Here is a 19,591-nt window from a genome sequence, read left to right as displayed (position 1 = left end):
GTGCATGTATCGTGTCCGCAGGTTCCACTGGATTCTGCTAGTAATTAAAGTTGACAAATCAGAATGTCTCGTCCACGACTCTCTGAATATGGATAAGGCGCGTTGGGCCGACATGAGAAAAATAATTCAAAAGTAATTTTTTTAATTCATTTGCGCTCTATATCGATCGGCCTATTTCGTTTATTTCCTAATTAAGCTGCTTCAAGTAATTAACTAATAACTCTCTTGTTCATTTAATTTTCTTTGTCTCGTAGGGTTTGGAGACGGTTCTCAGATACAAAGGTCGGTGAATTCAAAAAAGAGCTACATTTCATGCGGTCAAAGGCTAAGAATGGTGGCGATATTCAGCCACCGGGGACCAATCTATGTGGATACTATGTCTGTGAGATGATCCGGAGATACACCTCTGAGCGCGTTCCGAGTGATACCAATGCTCAGAGGAATAACCTCCGGATGATGCTTAGTCCAGAAGCTCGCTTCCGACCACTTCAAGAGGAACTAGCTGGATGGTTCAGGAGGGAAGTCCTCGATCCTAAAGGAGAACACCATTACGAGGACGTAGAACTATACATGCATTAAATTATGTATGGAAACTTGTTCAAACTTGTATATGGTCATCCGATGATATTGAATATATATTGTATATTCCTCTTGAATTCTTTTTGTTCTAATTTCAAATTTGTTTGAAATTGTACATTCATATGCATGTATGTAGTACCGTAGAATATGTGAAACTTCTTCAAAATTACAATAAAGCACAAAAGAAATAAAACAATACAAATTAAACAGAAAACAGGTTTGGGGGGGGGGGGGGGCAGGTTTAGGGGGGGCCTAAAACCCTAAACCTGCGGCGGCCTTTAGTCGCGGTTGGCCAGAAGAACCGCGACTAAAGGTCCTCCGCCCCGACGGTCGCCTGGCGCCCACGTGGACGGGCCTTTAGTCGCGGTTCGTAAGCAACCGCGACTAAAGGGGGGGCTTTTAGTCGCGCTAATTTGGTCGCGGTTGCGCAACCGCGACTAATGGCAGTTGCGAACCGCGACCAAAGGCCCTTTTTCCACCAGTGGTGGGTGCATGACGAGAAATTTCACCATCTTAATTCGGCTCTGGCTGCACATCTGCCCAAGAAGGATGGGACGGAATCTATGGGCGACTATTGTCACGCTAGCTTAATTCATGGGATGGCAAAAGAAATGTCTTTGAGGTTTATCCCGTACATGAATGTTTTTATCTGTACCAGGAACATTCATGACAATGTCTGTCCACAACTTTGCTAGGAAGCTGCATCGGACTCGATCTCCGGCCTTGCAATTAGCGCTAGACATTAAAAAGGTTTTTGACTCAATTGGATATGGGATTACCCTTTCAACCTTCTGCGCCACTTGGGTTTCCTCAATATATTTTTAGGACGACTATCGATTATCCTTTCGTCTGTAACATTGTGAATTCTCCTCAATGGTGTCCCCAATGATCCCATAGGTCGTGTCAGGGCGCTGTGGCAGGGAGAACCCCTATATCCACTCATTTTTGTCATTGTTATTGACCCGCTGCAGCAGCTTCTTCAGATTGCCACCAACCAAGAACTTCTTCGGTGGATCAAGGGAAGGGGTCTCATAATTGCACATCCATATATGCAGACAATGATGTAATATTTCTGAAGCCTATCCTCACCAACGTAAACACTCTCACCTCAATTACCGCTGATTTTGGTGAGGCTTCACGCATGGTCACCAACTTCAACAAGTTCCCAGTTGTCCCCATTCGATGCCCCAATATTGGCATTGATCTATTGCTTACAAATCTCCCTGTTGTGAGGGCTTATTTTACGATGCGCTATCTTGGTCTCCTGCTCTCTACCCATTGCTTGTGAAAACTAGAATTTCAATTTTCAGGATAAGATTGTGGCCAAAGCTTCCCATTAGCGTTGGAAAGCACCTCACCGTCATTGGCTTACACTGGGATCTCCACCTCCCATTCCATATATCATATTACGCCCCTCATTATCCCTCCAAGGAAGCATGCAGGGTATTGAGAAAATCCAGTGAGCCTTCCTTTGGGTGACATCCACTTCTATTACTAGGGGCAAATACAAATTGAACCGGAAGAAACTATGTCATCCCAAGCTCTCGGTGATCTTGGAATCATCTTTTTGGACACGTTCACGAGGATGTCGAGGTCGTGCTAGCCTTGGTTGAAGTGGAAGACACCAGAGATGTTATGGGTGGGATTGGGAAACCCATGCAATGAATCTGACATGGCTCCATTTTATGGGGAAACTACGATCTCCATTAGAAACTGGGACATAACTAACTTTTGGCATTGCCCGTGGCTCTTTTGTTGTCGTCCCATGGACATGGCTCCGGGTATATTCCTCATTTGCAAGCGAAAAAATGGTCGGTTGTAGATGCTATGTGTGAGGATGCTTGGAACAGGCAACTCGACTTCACCTCTAGACTTGCGGCTGACAATACCCTCCAATTTCTTTATATATATATATATATATATATATATATATATATATATATATATATATATATATATATATATATATATATATATATATATATGGTCGAAGTTCGAGGATGTAGACTTCAACACAGAGGCCGAGGACTCCATCTCTTGGAGTGCTTCATCATCCGAAGCATATTCTTCTTCGTCGTCCAATCAGCATCAGCTTCTCGGTGCCATGGAAACCTCGATGAACACCCTCATTTAACACGCTTGGGATCCTCTAGGTAAAGTTGTTTGCACGGATGATCATTCAAAATCGAGTATTAATGTCATATCGTTTGCAGCGCCGGGATGGTCTAATTGTGGGGACTGCCCTTTTTGCTACCAGGTTCAGGAAACTGGATGTCACCCCTTATTCACACTTCTGCTACTCTATCCACATATGGGATGCGATCATTGTGTAGACTGGGACCACATAGTTGCCAAACCTATGGGATAATATTCATAGGCAAGGATTGTTGGAGCGTTGTGGTTATTCTTCCTATAGGTCCTAGCAAGGCCATCGCTTCCATGGTCACTCTTGTTGCATGGAAGCTTTGGAATGAACTTAACTCCAAAAATTTAAGGCACATCTCCCACATTCCTAGTTTGATCATCAATGACATCAAATAGGAGGCTAAACTTGGGTGATTGTTGGATCCAAGTGCATGAGGACTTTCATACATGGAGAATAATCATTTCTCTTTTGTTGTTTTGGGCATTGTACTTTGTGCACCCATGTTCGGTGTCGGTGGGCGATGTTAGATTTGGCCATGTAATTTCTAAACTCTCTTCCTCGCTTAGTGATTGAAAAAGACAATTCTTTTGGCTCGTTCAAAAAAGGTGAAAATCTAAGAAGAATGCAATTTGAAAAAGACGGGCAATAGTTCTTGCAACTCTTGTTTCTTTGGAGTCAACGCGTCGTAGCCACCTGTCCATAGGGAGGCCGAAGAGGCTAACCGCTCCGGTCAAAAGGAGTATTAGCTTTTTTATTCCAATATATTAGTGAGTATGTGAAAACAACTCCAATTTTGCATTGCCAGTTCTACACCTAAGATCTCAGACATATATTATATAGGAATAAAATCTGATCGATAATTATGATTTGTGAATTTAGTTAGGATCCTAGTCTCCCTGCATGGATTCTTTATACGTTATAAGTAGATTCCCACTTATGCACAAAATTTAATTTGAGAAATTGGCATAAGCTCTTGTATACACGACATGAAACTAAGTGGATTCAAGAAGAGCATACAAATAATGAAATGGTATATGTGCCAACTGCGAAGTAGGATCTATGTCAATTTTGTGTTCGTCATCAAATACTGTAAGAAATGTTAATTTTGTAGATAGCTTAATTAGCGGTTTCACGTGCTCTGAACTTATTACTCAACAAATGTGCGCACATTTGCTTATTTGGCAACAGTTGAAATTATACTCTAGAGGTTTTCATAATTATACTTTCCCGAGTATACACTAGAAAAAACTACCAAGATATTTGTTCTATTGTAGGCTTTAGTGATCTGTATCATAATATTTGAGGATATCAATAATATATACACAAATGAATATACTTTTACACAGATACATATGTATACACTACAATATTTATGCAACCATAAATAATCAGGTGAAGGAAAACTTTTATTGCAACCTACAATTTAAACTTAAATCAACCAAACTTTGCAGTGATATACATAAAATGTATAACAAATAGCACTCTACTATTGTTATTTTTTATGGGTTAAATATGTCACCAAATAATGGAAAACCATCCTTATTATGACTATATTTGAGGAAAATAAGTATGCAAGTTTAATACAAAATATGAAAATAGCCAGAGCATAAGGTTCTATCAATTTGATTAGGGATCACAAATGTGCTCCACAATAGCACAACACTTTAACAACAAAAAAACACGGTAACACCGAGAGTAACCTCACTGCTCCTTCATAATACTGCCACAAATCTGCTCACAAAGTGACCAAAAATAAATGCGCCGCCGCACGCCATCAACCAGACCGCTCACACTCTCCAACAGATATACCAACAACAGACAGGGAATCAAATGCAGCAGCCCGATGGCTCTGTAACAAGGTCGTTTCTCTCTGAGATGGTTTCTTAAAATTATGTAAAGATAGTGCCACAAAATCTCAAAAATACTATTGCGGTAAGACAATTTGTGTATGCAATAGATCTCTACATTTATCGCACTAAAAATTTCATAAAACATCTATGTACCATACAACAGACAAACAAACGCTTGCAGCATGAACACTACATTTTAACACATACACCTAAAGTCATCACAACATGTCACCTGAGCGTCTGCAACTAAATGAACATGAGTTGTTGTATCGAAAAATCACAAATCACCAATCTTTGATTTGGAGCACTGACATTGCACGCTGAACACCTTCATCATAGTCTTAATGCTTCCTAGACTTTGGAAATAAAATTCATGCCAATCGATGAGCATGAGTTAGCGACAGACTGAAATATCCTCATGTGTTCTGACATCTTAGAGCTCCTTTGATTCATATGATAGAAAAACCATATAAATCAATCAGGTTGGGTAGGAAATCTTCCATAGAATCCAAGTCCTACATAATTCCTATAAAAATCCTTCGAATCAAAGGAGGCCTTAGGCTATTTTCATAATAATTATGTAGCTAGTGTCGAGTCCATTTGATCGAGAGTTTGTCGACCAGCAAAACAACATCTTTGATAATTCTTAGTCGACTACGAATTAACTTAGATCTTAGTCAGATTTTAAGCCTTTGATTTGCACTATGATTCGTGTTAGAGGTGAGTTGCAAGTAGGTTGCAACCAAATCCTTTTCAGTTCAAATGGGCTGCTGGAAAAAGTAGTCCACTCAATACAAAATGGTGTGATGATATCACTTCACTTATAATTAATACAAGAGCCCAATTGATCGGTCATCAGTTCAGGAGAGACGAGTCGGCCGAAAATAATCGTTATTAATCACGAACTATTAGGTCTTGTTTAGTACAAGAGTTTTTTTTTGGGGGATTTCGGGGATTATCCCCACCAAAACCAAAATTCTAAGTTATTAATAAAATTTTGTTTGGTTCTAGTGTATTGATTAATTTAATCCCTATTTTTAATTTTTTTAAAAGTATTATTCTCAATTCTCAATACACTACCTCGGCAAAGTAGATTGGAGATTAGGGTTTTATAGAAATTTGAAGGGATTTTAAGAAGATAGGGGTTTCACCTTACCCACTTAAAATTATTCCTTCTAATATCCAAAAAGCGAGAAAGTACATGTGAGAAAGACTGTGAGGCATATTGGTTAGTACATGTGAAGTTGTAATAAACAGCCCGAGACTCACCACCTCCTATATTAAATACAACGGTGGTTCCTCCCACTGTTGGTTTCATCTTTTAATCCCAAAAAGCTCCGGTACCAAACAGGCCTTACATATCGATCGGTGGTTCATAGTTGTGGCGCTGATGGACGGTCTCCACGTTCTACACCTGCAGGAACGGGGATTTGTCTGGCCGGCCGGGCGAGTGCTGAACTTCCTGATCTGCAGATTTGGCACTGCTAGGACGATTCCTGCTGGGACACGCACACACACGGCCGGCAGACCGCGCGACGCCATCACGCGATGTCACGACGACGTCCGCGCGCGCGGTTCGCTTCGACTCTGGCGGCGGCTCGGGTTGCCGTGTGTCGCGTGATCGTCGCCGGTGTACGTTGCTTCCGTTTACACACCTAGCTACACACATAGAGACGTTAGTGTCAAGTTTTGACCAGGGAGTTTAGTGTATAATTTGACGCTGTGAGAAAGAACAGTCGCACGTCGTGTTGACTTCTGCAGCCGGCTAGCCAAAAAAAGGAGCACGCGCGTGAATGAATGCATGAGTCGCTTCTCGTCTCGGTAATTACCTGGATAATATAATGTCGATCCTGACGACTTTGGTTTCGACGAAACTATATATTGTGTACCCGCGCGCGTACGTAGTAGATTGGTGCGCACTATTAATCCACTTTTGGTCAAGCCCGCGCAAATGTTTCAGCGGCCTCGGCGGCCGTACTTTGAACTTGTCAGATTCGGCGAAGAAAAGTTGCATCACCACAGGAAAGGCAGTCTTAAGTTGCTAACACAACGGAAAGCAACGCAAGAGAAGGCAGCACCACTTTCTTGATTCTCTTAACATGTCTGTCCGAATAAAGTTACCGAAGCTTCCATTTAGCACATGCGTCACACATTCTCGATACAAGACATATACTTGCTCCATCTCAAAATTAAGACGTCTAAAAATTACTCAAAAGTTAATGTTTTCTAAGTTTAACCAAGTTTATACATAAAAGTATAAACAACTACAATACTGAATCAATGCCGATAGATTCACCATAAAGTATATTTTATTAATGTGTTCATTCAATATTGTAGATGTATATATATTTTTCTAAATATTTGGTCCAAATTAGTAAGATTTAACTTTATCTAATGCGTAGGCTCCTTATGTTTTGGGACGGAGGGAGTAGTTTTTGGCATGGAAATTACAGAGCACAAATGAAGCAAAGATTGTACTCCCTCTGTCCCATGGAACATGTCGGAGCTTTGTCAAAAATTGGATACATCCAGATACTATTTGGTGTCTAAATACATTTAAATTTATACAAACTTCAGACATTTTTCATGAGACACATGGAGTATCAGGTTTGGGTAATACAATAGAAGACTTCAATATTTGAATGTCCTTCTTGTGGGTTATCCCATGTATTTGGGAGGCTTCTATATCCAAGATCGGCGAAGCGACATTAATCAACGGCTTCATGAATACCTTCCATCTTCTATTCCTGCCGATCATACCCGCCAAATTGTTCCAAGGCACATATATAGGACCTCGTATTAGTCATCAGCGCACAACCATGGGTTATCATACTCCCTTCTAAGGTGTCTCAACAACTCCCAGTTTCGCTTCCTTGTTAATCTAGCAGAATCACCATAGAATCTCGTGAAACACCATTCAGTTGGACCAATCAAGTTGTTCTTTATCATCACATCAATTTGGTTCCGACTAAAGGACTTCAAGGACACATCAGAATCGTTGTTCCAAAACAGAACCAAACCACCCTTTTCTCCAACACTTTTAACACCAAAAGCGCAGACAAAGCCTAACCTTCATTTTAACTCTTGAGATCGGATATCAGACATTTTGGTTTGTATGAGAAAAATGAAAGATGAACGATGCAGCTTCAGCAAGCTGCTTATTTCCTGAACTATCTCGGGATGCCCACGGCCCGGGAATTCAGACCTAGGAGATTCATTGCTTCTCGCAGTCAAAGCAACAACTCCTACAGCCTCTAAGAAAACCAATATCCACTCATACTCCAATCCCTTATAATCACATGATTCATGATTGTTGAAACTGGACACGTATTTGATTCTAAGTACTCGCTCTTGTGGGCAACGACGAGAATGGCCAGCTATCACCACCAAAGAAAATCGCCCTGATGCGCCATCGTGGAGGGAAATATACTTCTCATCATCATTGCTAGCGCAGAGGAAAACACAAATTGCTACACGAACACTGCCGGGTTGATCTGAAACCCTAGGCAATGGACCTTAGGGGATGAACTTCACTGCAACAGCTGCAACAAGACGAAGTGTCAGGATGGCGCAGAACGATCACGTAATACTCAACTGGATAGAGAGAGGTAGAAGCCAACGTCCGAACCACACCACCCATTGCCATGACGCCACAACTTAGATAGCATTAATGATCGCCTAAGCCATCGCACCGTTTCGCCTAAGCCAACCTACATACAAGTATAGTAGCAAGCAAGAGGGGAAACTTGGAACGGAGGCTGAGCTATACATAGCCTCTTATTTTCAAACACTCAAAATTCGTATTTTAGAGTTTCAGAAAAAAATCTAAAACAAAATTGTATGATTAGCCAACGATGTATACTACAAACATGCAAAATCTTAATATGAATTACTTCTTATTCTAGGCTACGCAACACTATGTAACCTTTTCAGATTTTATCATTTTTATGTAGCCTGGAATATAAATTTGTTTGTATTGATATTTTATAGGTTTGTAGTACACATTATTGCTTATCTTAAGGATTTTGTTTCGATTTTTCTAATAACTTCAAAATGTGAATTTTAAGTGGTTTAAAATATATAAAAAACTACATGTTCAGCCTTCATTTGTTCACTATCCAAGCAAGAGCGATTACACAGGACTAATAAACAACCTTGGCATGCAACTTACCATGGACACACACGCACACGCTTCTGACACGTACGGACTTACAGTCGGTAGTGCGATCAAGCTTAGCTTATATTTCGATCGGTGGAGTATGATCAACGATTTCCACACGTTCTACCCGTGCTCTGCCCGGCCGTACGGAGTACGCGCTGATAGTATTTGCGACTTCTGCTGGGAGACGCACCATCACACGACGATCGCGCGACGCCATCACACGACGTCACGACGATGCATGTACGTTCCTTCCGTTTACACCAGAGACGGCGCCACGCCAGTGTTCAGTTTTTGCCAGAGAGTACATAATTTGACGCTGTGAGGAAGAACAGTTGTACCCGCGCGTCGGAACGAATGAGTCCCTTCTCATCTCGGTAATTAAGTGTACTGACAGACGTACCTACTCCAAAACATATGAGCTCACTACAGGAATCGACGTAGACGCCGACGGCCGGCTGCCCTCGGCGTAGCCACGCCTGGCCCTCGGCGTAGGCTACGCCGACGGCAGCCCTCGGCATAGCCCCTCGGCGTCCAGGTCCCTCGGCACCAGTCATCGTGCCATCGGCGTAGGGCCGGCCGTCGGCGTATGCCTCCTATACCGACGGTGCGACTTCCCCTCGGCGTAGCTGCCCTCGGCGTTTGGCCACGGCCGGCCGTCTCCGTTAACGGTGCTCCGTCAGAGGCCGACGGTAATCCCCTCGGCATAGCCCAGCCATCTGCGCGCCGTGGGGGCGACGTGGCGCATCGTCTGGCTGCCACGTACGGAGTCTATGCCGACGGCCCGGCCCTCGGCGTCTGCATGGCGCATGCAGCCAGGCCTCCTCGCGGGTGGGCGACGTGGCGCGTCGTGGCGCCGCCAGCTGGGCCTCTACGCCGAGGGCAACCCCCTCGGCATATACTTGATCCATGCAGCCAGGCCGTGGACACGCGGCAGAGCCTGGGCGCGTCGGGCTACGCCGAGGGCAACCCCCTCGGCATAGACCTGACCATATGGCCCTATGTCAGGGTCTATGCCGACGGCCTTACCCTCGGCATAGGGCCTGCCATTTTTTCTGTTTTCCAGCCCAGCCCAGTTCAATCCAGTTCCGATTCAGTTCATATCATCCACCAAATTCACAGAAATATCATATAATCGACCAAATTCATCCAAAATCGACCAAATTCGTCATAATTCACGTAAATAGCATGAAATCCACATAGTAGCATACAAATACATCCAAATTCATCCAAAATCACCATAATTCACATAAATAGCATGAAATCCACATAGTAGCATACATGGTGCATGTAGTAGCATACAAGAGGAGAGTGCCATGTCATCCAATACATAGTAGTAGGTAGCAAATGATGGCAAGCAAGAAGCCCGGTGCTGACTAGCGGAGGAAGGACCCGGGCGGGGTGTGTCCGCCCACATCCTTGGCGAAACGAGCAGCCCGGGGTTTCGCTCCGGTAGAAGCTGCAGAAGAACCACCTGGAGAAGGACCAGTAGCACGCCTGTGAGAAGTCGACGGAGAGGCACCGGGAGTAGTCCTGTGAGTAGTCGACGGAGAGACACCAGTGAACGCCCGGGAGACCGACCACCTTCATGAACCGGTGTGACCTCGCGCCCACCCGGCGATGCCTGGTTCCCGGACCATCCCGTTCCCTACGTGTTCCCTACATGTTAGCAACTTGCGAGGCAAAGGAAAGTGGTAACTACCGGTTTGGCAAAGAACTTACCTCCGGTGTGGATCCGTAGTAAGTCGCAGCGAAAGCTGCCCTCGATGGCATGATAGGCATGTCCCCCGCCACGGTAACTCGATCCGGTGGCGGTGTACCAAGATAGACATAGAGATCATCATTTCTGCAAGATAGGTTACAAGTTAGGCTTTGCAGAAATAAAGCATCAAACCGAGACTTGTCATCTACTTGTGCGAGAAGGAAGATTCAGACATCGATAAATACGTCATATAGGCCGTATTCTCGCCTATTCCACCGGGCAACGGCCTGCTGATACGCTTCATTGCAGGCTTCGAAGGCCGCCTCGAAGTCGAGCTACAATTTCAGAAACAATGAATCTCGTAAACACTTAGCCATGTAGGAAGGAAAACCGGAAAGAGGATGAAAATAAGGAAACTTACATCGTAGGCGGGTGGACGAGCAGGCCGTGGACGAGGCTGGGGGCTGTCGGCGGTGAGGGTATGCTTGAGGCGCGTGTAGCTCGTGGAGTGGGTAGGCTTGACCGCCTTATTCATCCAAGGGAAACGGCCATGCGGACGCCCGTGCCCCGACAGGACCAACGACTCCTCGTCGACCGGAATGCTCAAGGGGTCATCCACCTCGGGGTGACGAGACTTGACCATGTCGCGCAGTCCTCCTTGGCGGCCTTGGCATTGCCGTAGTACCGTGGCCGAGGCAATGCGGGATTGGGCTTCGCTTCGTTCGCATCATGTCATATATCTGGGCATCATGAAGCACCACCCCGTGTGGTGCCTCGGCCACCGCATCGCGAAAAGAAAAGTTAAGCGTACCACAAATGAGACATGGCGGGAAATGAATGAAGGTCGTTCCATGTATATACATACCTTTTTCCCCTTGAAGCGGGTGTAGTCGCGGTTTCCCGCGCATGTGTGCCACCGGTGCCTCGGTTCTCCATGTTACGCCTCGACACGGCTGCAAACTCCTCGTCTGCCCGAGCCACCTCGCCTAATCAGCTCCTCCCATGCCTCCCTATGCTGCTCGGCCCACTCCGGACAAACCTGAAAACGCAATACTCAAACTTTTCAAGATAATTCAATGAAAACTTAGCAACAATGTAGAATCTCATTGACATTTTACTCACCGACATGTACTCCTCAATGGTCATTGCCCATTCCTCCGTAGGCTCGTTACCAACATAGTACTCCTTCTTGACCCTCTTACCCTTGTTAGCCCAGAAGGCACTAGCGCTGGTGAACTTTTGGTTGTACCACTTCTGCGGTGTCAACCTCTCGCAAGCGCCACGCAAAGTGAGACGCGCCTGCGTGTCATGCTCCGGGTCCACACGATAGAAGCACTTCAATCATGCATAAATCAGTTGTGAAAGTCATGAGTTAGCACATTAGGGTCATCAACTATGAACGGTGCTCGAGAAATATATGCCTTACCCAGAACTTGGTGGTCACAGCCTCGGCAAATTGTCGCGAAGCCTACGGCAGGGGCATCCTCATAGTCCGCCCAAGTAGTGGCTAGCTTCGTCGGGCCACCGGGGACCGTGCTAAGGGGAGTGTATCTGCCGGGCCAGAACTTCTTAATCGAGCCCCAAGCAAGCCGTTAGGCATGCGGGGGGCTTGGCATCCCATGTCCGATTCTTTGCAAATAAATCACACATTAGTACACATGCCAAATTGTTTATTATGCCCAAGATGAAAATACATGTTCGAAATTTCTGAAGTAGTACACTTACTCATCGCTCGAAGGAATGATAAGGGCCTTGTCATCATGGGTCTTCGGCTCCTTCCTCGCATCGGGGACTCCAGCTTCTCCACGAAGCTTCAAGGGCTTCGGCGCACCCCCATCCTCCATCACCTCCAACTCAGCCCTAGAGTCCGACTCGTGTGTAGACTCCGTCTCCATCTCCACCTCCCCACTAGACGGACCCTCTAGGTACAACTCAGGAGCCACGTCGCCAGAAGCGGAGGGTGGCTCGTCAAAGTCCATGTGTACCCCGCCGCCACCTCGTCCTCCACCTCGTCCTCCTCGTCCTCATCCTCGACCTCCACCTCGTCCTCCTCGTCCTCGTCCTCCATCGGTACCATCGGCGTAACGCGGATTTTGCACCGGGGCTCGATCACTCCGTCTAGTGGGTCTAGGAATATTCCTCTTCACCTGCGCCAGCGTCTTAAGCAAGCTCTCGAGTCCGCCTTGCCGCTGCTCATATTGTCCAGTCCACTGCATTGAGAAGAATAAAACAGTTAAGCACAAAGACATATTATATGAAGATACTAAGAATAAAAGGCACAATGCAATTAAGAAGCATGTTGACATAATAAAATGAAGATACTAAGAATAAAAGGCACAATGCAATTAAGAAGCATGTTGACATAATAAAATGAAGATACTAAGAATAAAACGCACAATGCAATTAAGAAGCATGTTGACATAATAAAATGAAGATACTAAGAATAAAAGGCACAATGCAATTAAGAAGCATGTTGACATAATAAATACTAAGAATAAAAGACCCTCACCAGCCATCATCGCTCTCATGCTCACTCTCATACTCCATCTCTTTCTCTTTCTCTTTCTACGGCCCACTATCACTATCACTATCTTGTGAGTACAAAGTTGAAGGGTCGACGGGTGGAGGCTCATCATAATTGTCATTCGCCTCAAGTAACTTCTCGAGCATAGATATGTCCTTTAGATCCACCACCGACTCACCACGAGTTTACGCATCGTTCCCGAGGTCTTCTTGAACAAACGGTTCTAAAATATATTCCCCGAAGTCCTGTTCCTCTTGATAGAAAATCCCCTCGTATGTCACGGGGTCAATGTTGTTGTAATCATCCTCAGAGGGAATCGGTAGGTTACCATGTGGCGATACTCGGAAGACGACTTCCCAACCCTTGAGTTCCGCTTCGGCATGGGTAGGGCAAATAATAAACTTGCTTGGCTTGGTGAGCCACAATAAAGACATCGGCTCCGCTATAGGTGGTTGAAGGCTTAACTTCAACTAACCCAATGGACTTATCACTTCTCTGTCCACCTATTGGGTCGAACCAATGACACTTGAACACGACGATATTGAGTTGCACGTTCGTACGATTGAATGTCAACTCGTATACACTTTGTAACCTTCCGTAGTAATCAAAGTTGTTGGCTCCTTTGGTGAAGACCCCAGTATTTATCGTTTTGGGATTCGCCGGCCCTTACGGTGCGTCTCGTGTGGAAGCGAAACCCATTCACATCATACTTCTCATACTTGGTCACCTCACGGCTACAACCTTGGGAAACACATTTCAACTCATCTATCATATCAACGTTTCTCTCACGGCCCTACAAGAACATTTCAAATTTGTTGTGTGCATTAGTTACGTGTAATAAGAGGGACAAGTCACGTGTTGCAATGTAAGAGGAAAGGTTAGAAATTACTTTTTCCATGAACCATGTCACAAAGTTTTTATTAATTCCGGGAGCACCGTCTTTCAATAGAGTGTCCATCTCCGAGGTTTCGGGCAATTCATCATACGGCCACATTTCATCCGTGAATTCGCTGAAAGGAGAAAATAAGCATTAGACCGAGACGAGGTTACTAGCTGCAAAGTAATTTGTTCACCATTTTACCTTACGAATGGGATCACTTCCTCCATGTTCATAAGCACATATAGCATTATACAATCCTTCTCTTCGTTCTCCAATTTATATTTTGTTCCTTTACCAGCCTTGCCACCGGGAATTGGAATAGTTTTAGCTTGGGGTCATTCTCGGGCACGTCGACATTGTAACGAGTGACCGGGTTATGCTGAGTGGGAACATCATCGGGATAGTACGTTGTCGCGGCATCTGCCATCTCCCGAAGGCATATTGCCTCAGCTATGCATGCTTCAATCTTGGCCTTGTTTCCGATTATCTTTCGAATATACTTAAACTCTCTCTCAATACGAAGTGCCAACGAAACTGCACCGGACCACCCAAGAGTGCCTCGTTGGCGAGGTGCACAATGAGATGTGCCATCGGAGTAAAGAAGCCCGGCGGAAATATCATCTCCAAATTGCATAGCAACTCCGGCCTTGTATGTTGTAGCTTTGCAATAACCTCGGGACATATACGCTTAGCACGGAGCGTGCGGAAGAAATGGCTCAAGCTAGCAAGCACTCGCGACTTTCTCGGGAATATACCCTCGAAGCATCACCGGCATGAGCCGCTGAATCCATATATGATAGTCGTGACTCTTGAGCCCGGTGACTTTTCCCGTCGAAAGATTAACTCCCTTACTCATATTCGAGCAATAACCATCCGGGAACATCACGACGTATTTGAGCCACCCGAATGCCTCCTTCTTTTGGATGGAATCAAGGCAGAAGTTGGCATGCGGCTTGAACCAATTCTTTTGACGGCCAATAGGACGCTTCATGTGTAATTTTTCCCTATCACAGAGGATCTCAATATCGACTCTAGCCTTGACATTATCCTTTGACTTCCCGGGAATGTTCAGGCATGTGTGAAAGACGGACTCCGCGACATTCTTTACAGTGTGCATCACATCGATGTTATGGGGAAGTTCGAGGTCCTTGTAATACTCGAGCTTCGTTAAAGCCGCCTCGTGAGTCCAGTTGTGCGTTACACCATATCCCTCAAATTGATGGCCAGTTGGCGTCGCTGCCGGCACGAGAGCACGTAGCTCGGCTTCAACAAGTGTACCATCAAACTTCGGCACATCTTTTTTTTCATGCACAACTTTGCCCTTCTTGAAGTTCTTTTTGTCTTCTCTAAACGGATGCCTCCTTTTGAGGAACTGTCGATTCGTGTCAAACGCAACATACTTGCGACCCTTCTGTAGCCAAAGGAACTCAAGCCGATGCTCGCACACCGGGCATGGCCACTTACTGTACACCATCCACATGTTAGGGCGTACCCGGGCATGTCATGCATGGTATACTGCAACCAAACTCTCATGCAGAAGTTTGTCTTCGATGCTCGGTCGTACGTCAATGTCCCGTGGTGCCAAGAGTGGTTCAAATCTTCCACAATCGGCTGCATGTAGACACTCAAATTCTTCCCCGGGTAATGAGGGCCTGGAATGATCAGCGATAGAAACATGGTCTTCCTCGTTGACCGACCTCCGATGACAGCTGATCAATGGACTTTTCTCTTCCTTTGTGTTGTGTTAGGTCATAGGTACATGTGGAAACAAGGATCATCCCATATGATCTCAAGTTTCTCTCCGGTTCACCTCCGAGGGAGTTCCCCCCTATACATGCAGAATCTGCCCAAGTGTAGGAACCCCCTGTCCGAGAAGCCGGACACACCTGGGGGTAGCCTTGGATATAAAACCATCTCAAATCACTTTTGTGCATTCCATGTGGACACACACAAGTTTTGGGGCCATTCCCTACATCTCGATGCTCGATTTCCGACAAAACCCTAGTTACGTTGGACCGCGCGGTCTACCCCTTTGACTGCATCCCATCGGGGGTCCCCCGGTGGGCATATGCCTCCATTTGAGCTTGGTTAGCTCATAGGTACATGTGGAAACAAGGATCATCACATATGATCTCAAGTTTCTCTCCGGTTCACCTCCGAGGGAGTTCCCCCCTATACATGCAGAATCTGCCCAAGTGTAGGAACCCCCTGTCCGAGAAGCCGGACACACCTGGGGGGGTAGCCTTGAATATAAAACCATCTCAAATCACTTTTGTGCATTCCATGTGGACACACACAAGTTTTGGGGCCATTCTCTACATCTGATGCTCGATTTCCGACAAAACCCTAGTTCTGATGACCGCGCGGTCTACCCCTTTGACTGCATCCCATCGGGGGTCCCCCGGTGGGCATATGCCTCCATTTGAGCTTGGTTAGGTCATAGGTACATGTGGAAACAAGGATCATCACATATGATCTCAAGTTTCTCTCCGGTTCACCTCCGAGGGAGTTCCCCCCTATACGTGCGAGAATCCGCCTAAGTGTAGGAACCCCTGTCCGAGAAGCCGGACACACACGGGGGTAGCCTTGAATATAAAACCATCTCAAATCACTTTTGTGCATTCCATGTGGACACACACAAGTTTTGGGGCCATTCTCTACATCAGATGCTCGATTTCCGACGAAACCCTAGTTCTGTTGACCGCGCGGTCTACCCCTTTGACTGCATCCCATCGGGGGTCCCCCGGTGGGCATATGCCTCCATTTGAGCTTGGTTAGGTCATAGGTACATTTGGAAACAAGGATCATCACATATGATCTCAAGTTTCTCTCCGGTTCACCTCCGAGGGAGTTCCCCCCTATACATGCATAATCTGCCTAAGTGTAGGAACCCCCTGTCCGAGAAGCCGGACACACCTGGGGGGGTAGACTTGGATATAAAACCATCTCAAATCACTTTTATGCATTCCATGTGGACACACACAAGTTTTGGGGCCATTCTCTACATCTGATGCTCGATTTCCGACGAAACCCTAGTTCTGTTGACCGCGCGGTCTACCCCTTTGACTGCATCCCATCGGGGGTCCCCCGGTGGGCATATGCCTCCATTTGAGCTTGGTTAGGTCATAGGTACATGTGGAAACAAGGATCATCACATATGATCTCAAGTTTCTCTCCGGTTCACCTCCGAGGGAGTTCCCCCCTATACATGCATAATCTGCCTAAGTGTAGGAACCCCCTGTCCGAGAAGCCGGACACACCTGGGGGGGTAGCCTTGGATATAAAACCATCTCAAATCACTTTTGTGCATTCCATGTGGACACACACAAGTTTTGGGGCCATTCCCTAGATCCGATGCTCGATTTCCGATGAAACCCTAGTTCTGTTGACCGCGCGGTCTACCCCTTTGACTGCATCCCATCGGGGGTCCCCCGGTGGGCATATGCCTCCATTTGAGCTTGGTTAGCTCATAGGTACATGTGGAAACAAGGATCATCACATATGATCTCAAGTTTCTCTCCGGTTCACCTCCGAGGGAGTTCCCCCCTATACATGCAGAATCTGCCCAAGTGTAGGAACCCCCTGTCCGAGAAGCCGGACACACCTGGGGGGGTAGCCTTGAATATAAAACCATCTCAAATCACTTTTGTGCATTCCATGTGGACACACACAAGTTTTGGGGCCATTCTCTACATCTGATGCTCGATTTCCGACAAAACCCTAGTTCTGATGACCGCGCGGTCTACCCCTTTGATCGCATCCCATCGGGGTCCCCGGTGGGCATATGCCTCAATTTGAGCTTGGTTAGGTCATAGGTACATGTGGAAACAAGGATCATCACATATGATCTCAAGTTTCTCTCCGGTTCACCTCCGAGGGAGTTCCCCCCTATACATGCATAATCTGCCTAAGTGTAGGAACCCCCTGTCCGAGAAGCCGGACACACCTGGGGGGGTAGCCTTGTATATAAAACCATCTCAAATCACTTTTGTGCATTCCATGTGGACACACACAAGTTTTGGGGCCATTCTCTACATCTGATGCTCGATTTCCGACGAAACCCTAGTTCTGTTGACCGCGCGGTCTACCCCTTTGACTGCATCCCATCGGGGGTCCCCCGGTGGGCATATGCCTCCATTTGAGCTTGGTTAGGTCATAGGTACATGTGGAAACAAGGATCATCACATATGATCTCAAGTTTCTCTCCGGTTCACCTCCGAGGGAGTTCCCCCCTATACATGCAGAATCTGCCTAAGTGTAGTAACCCCTGTCCGAGAAGCCGGACACACCTGGGGGGTAGCCTTGAATATAAAACCATCTCAAATCACTTTTGTGCATTCCATGTGGACACACACAAGTTTTGGGGCCATTCTCTACATCTGATGCTCGATTTCCGACGAAACCCTAGTTCTGTTGACCGCGCGGTCTACCCCTTTGACTGCATCCCATCGGGGGTCCCCCGGTGGGCATATGCCTCAATTTGAGCTTGGTTAGGTCATAGGTACATTTGGAAACAAGGATCATCACATATGATCTCAAGTTTCTCTCCGGTTCACCTCCGAGGAGTTCCCCCTATACATGCAGACCCGCCCAAGTGTAGGAACCCCTCGTCCGAGAAGCCGGACACACGTGGGGGTAGCCTTGGTTATAAAACCATCTCAAATCACTTTTGTGCATTCCATGTGGACACACACAAGTTTTGGGGCCATTCTCTACATCCGATGCTCGATTTCCGACGAAACCCTAGTTACGTTGACCGCGCGGTCTACCCCTTTGATCGCATCCCATCTCGGGGTCCCCGGTGGGCATATGCCTCCATTTGAGCTTGGTTAGGTCATAGGTACATGTGGAAACAAGGATCATCACATATGATCTCAAGTTTCTCTCCGGTTCACCTCCGAGGGAGTCCCCCCCTATACATGCAGAATCTGCCTAAGTGTAGGAACCCCCTGTCCGAGAAGCCAGACACACCTTGGGGGGTAGCCTTGAATATAAAACCATCTCAAATCACTTTTGTGCATGCCATGTGGACACACACAAGTTTTGGGGCCATTCTCTACATCTGATGCTCGATTTCCGACGAAACCCTAGTTCTGTTGACCGCGCGGTCTACCCCTTTGACTGCATCCCATCGGGGTCCCCCGGTGGGCATATGCCTCCATTTGAGCTTGGTTAGGTCATAGGTACATTTGGAAACAAGGATCATCACATATGATCTCAAGTTTCTCTCCGGTTCACCTCCGAGGGAGTTCCCCCCTATACATGCATAATCTGCCTAAGTGTAGGAACCCCCTGTCCGAGAAGCCGGACACACACGGGGGTAGCCTTGGATATAAAACCATCTCAAATCACTTTTGTGCATTCCATGTGGACACACACAAGTTTTGGGGCCATTCCCTAGATCCGATGCTCGATTTCCGATGAAACCCTAGTTCTGTTGACCGCGCGGTCTACCCCTTTGACTGCATCCCATCGGGGGTCCCCCGGTGGGCATATGCCTCCATTTGAGCTTGGTTAGCTCATAGGTACATGTGGAAACAAGGATCATCACATATGATCTCAAGTTTCTCTCCGGTTCACCTCCGAGGGAGTTCCCCCCTATACATGCAGAATCTGCCCAAGTGTAGGAACCCCCTGTCCGAGAAGCCGACACACTCGGGGGGGGTAGCCTTGAATATAAAACCATCTCAAATCACTTTTGTGCATTCCATGTGGACACACACAAGTTTTGGGGCCATTCTCTACATCTGA

This window comes from Lolium perenne, chromosome 6, assembly GCF_019359855.2.
Source record: "Lolium perenne isolate Kyuss_39 chromosome 6, Kyuss_2.0, whole genome shotgun sequence".
Taxonomy (NCBI): Eukaryota; Viridiplantae; Streptophyta; class Magnoliopsida; order Poales; family Poaceae; genus Lolium; species Lolium perenne.
The sequence above is the reverse complement of the archived record's forward strand: the minus strand, read 5'-3'. Positions refer to the sequence as shown.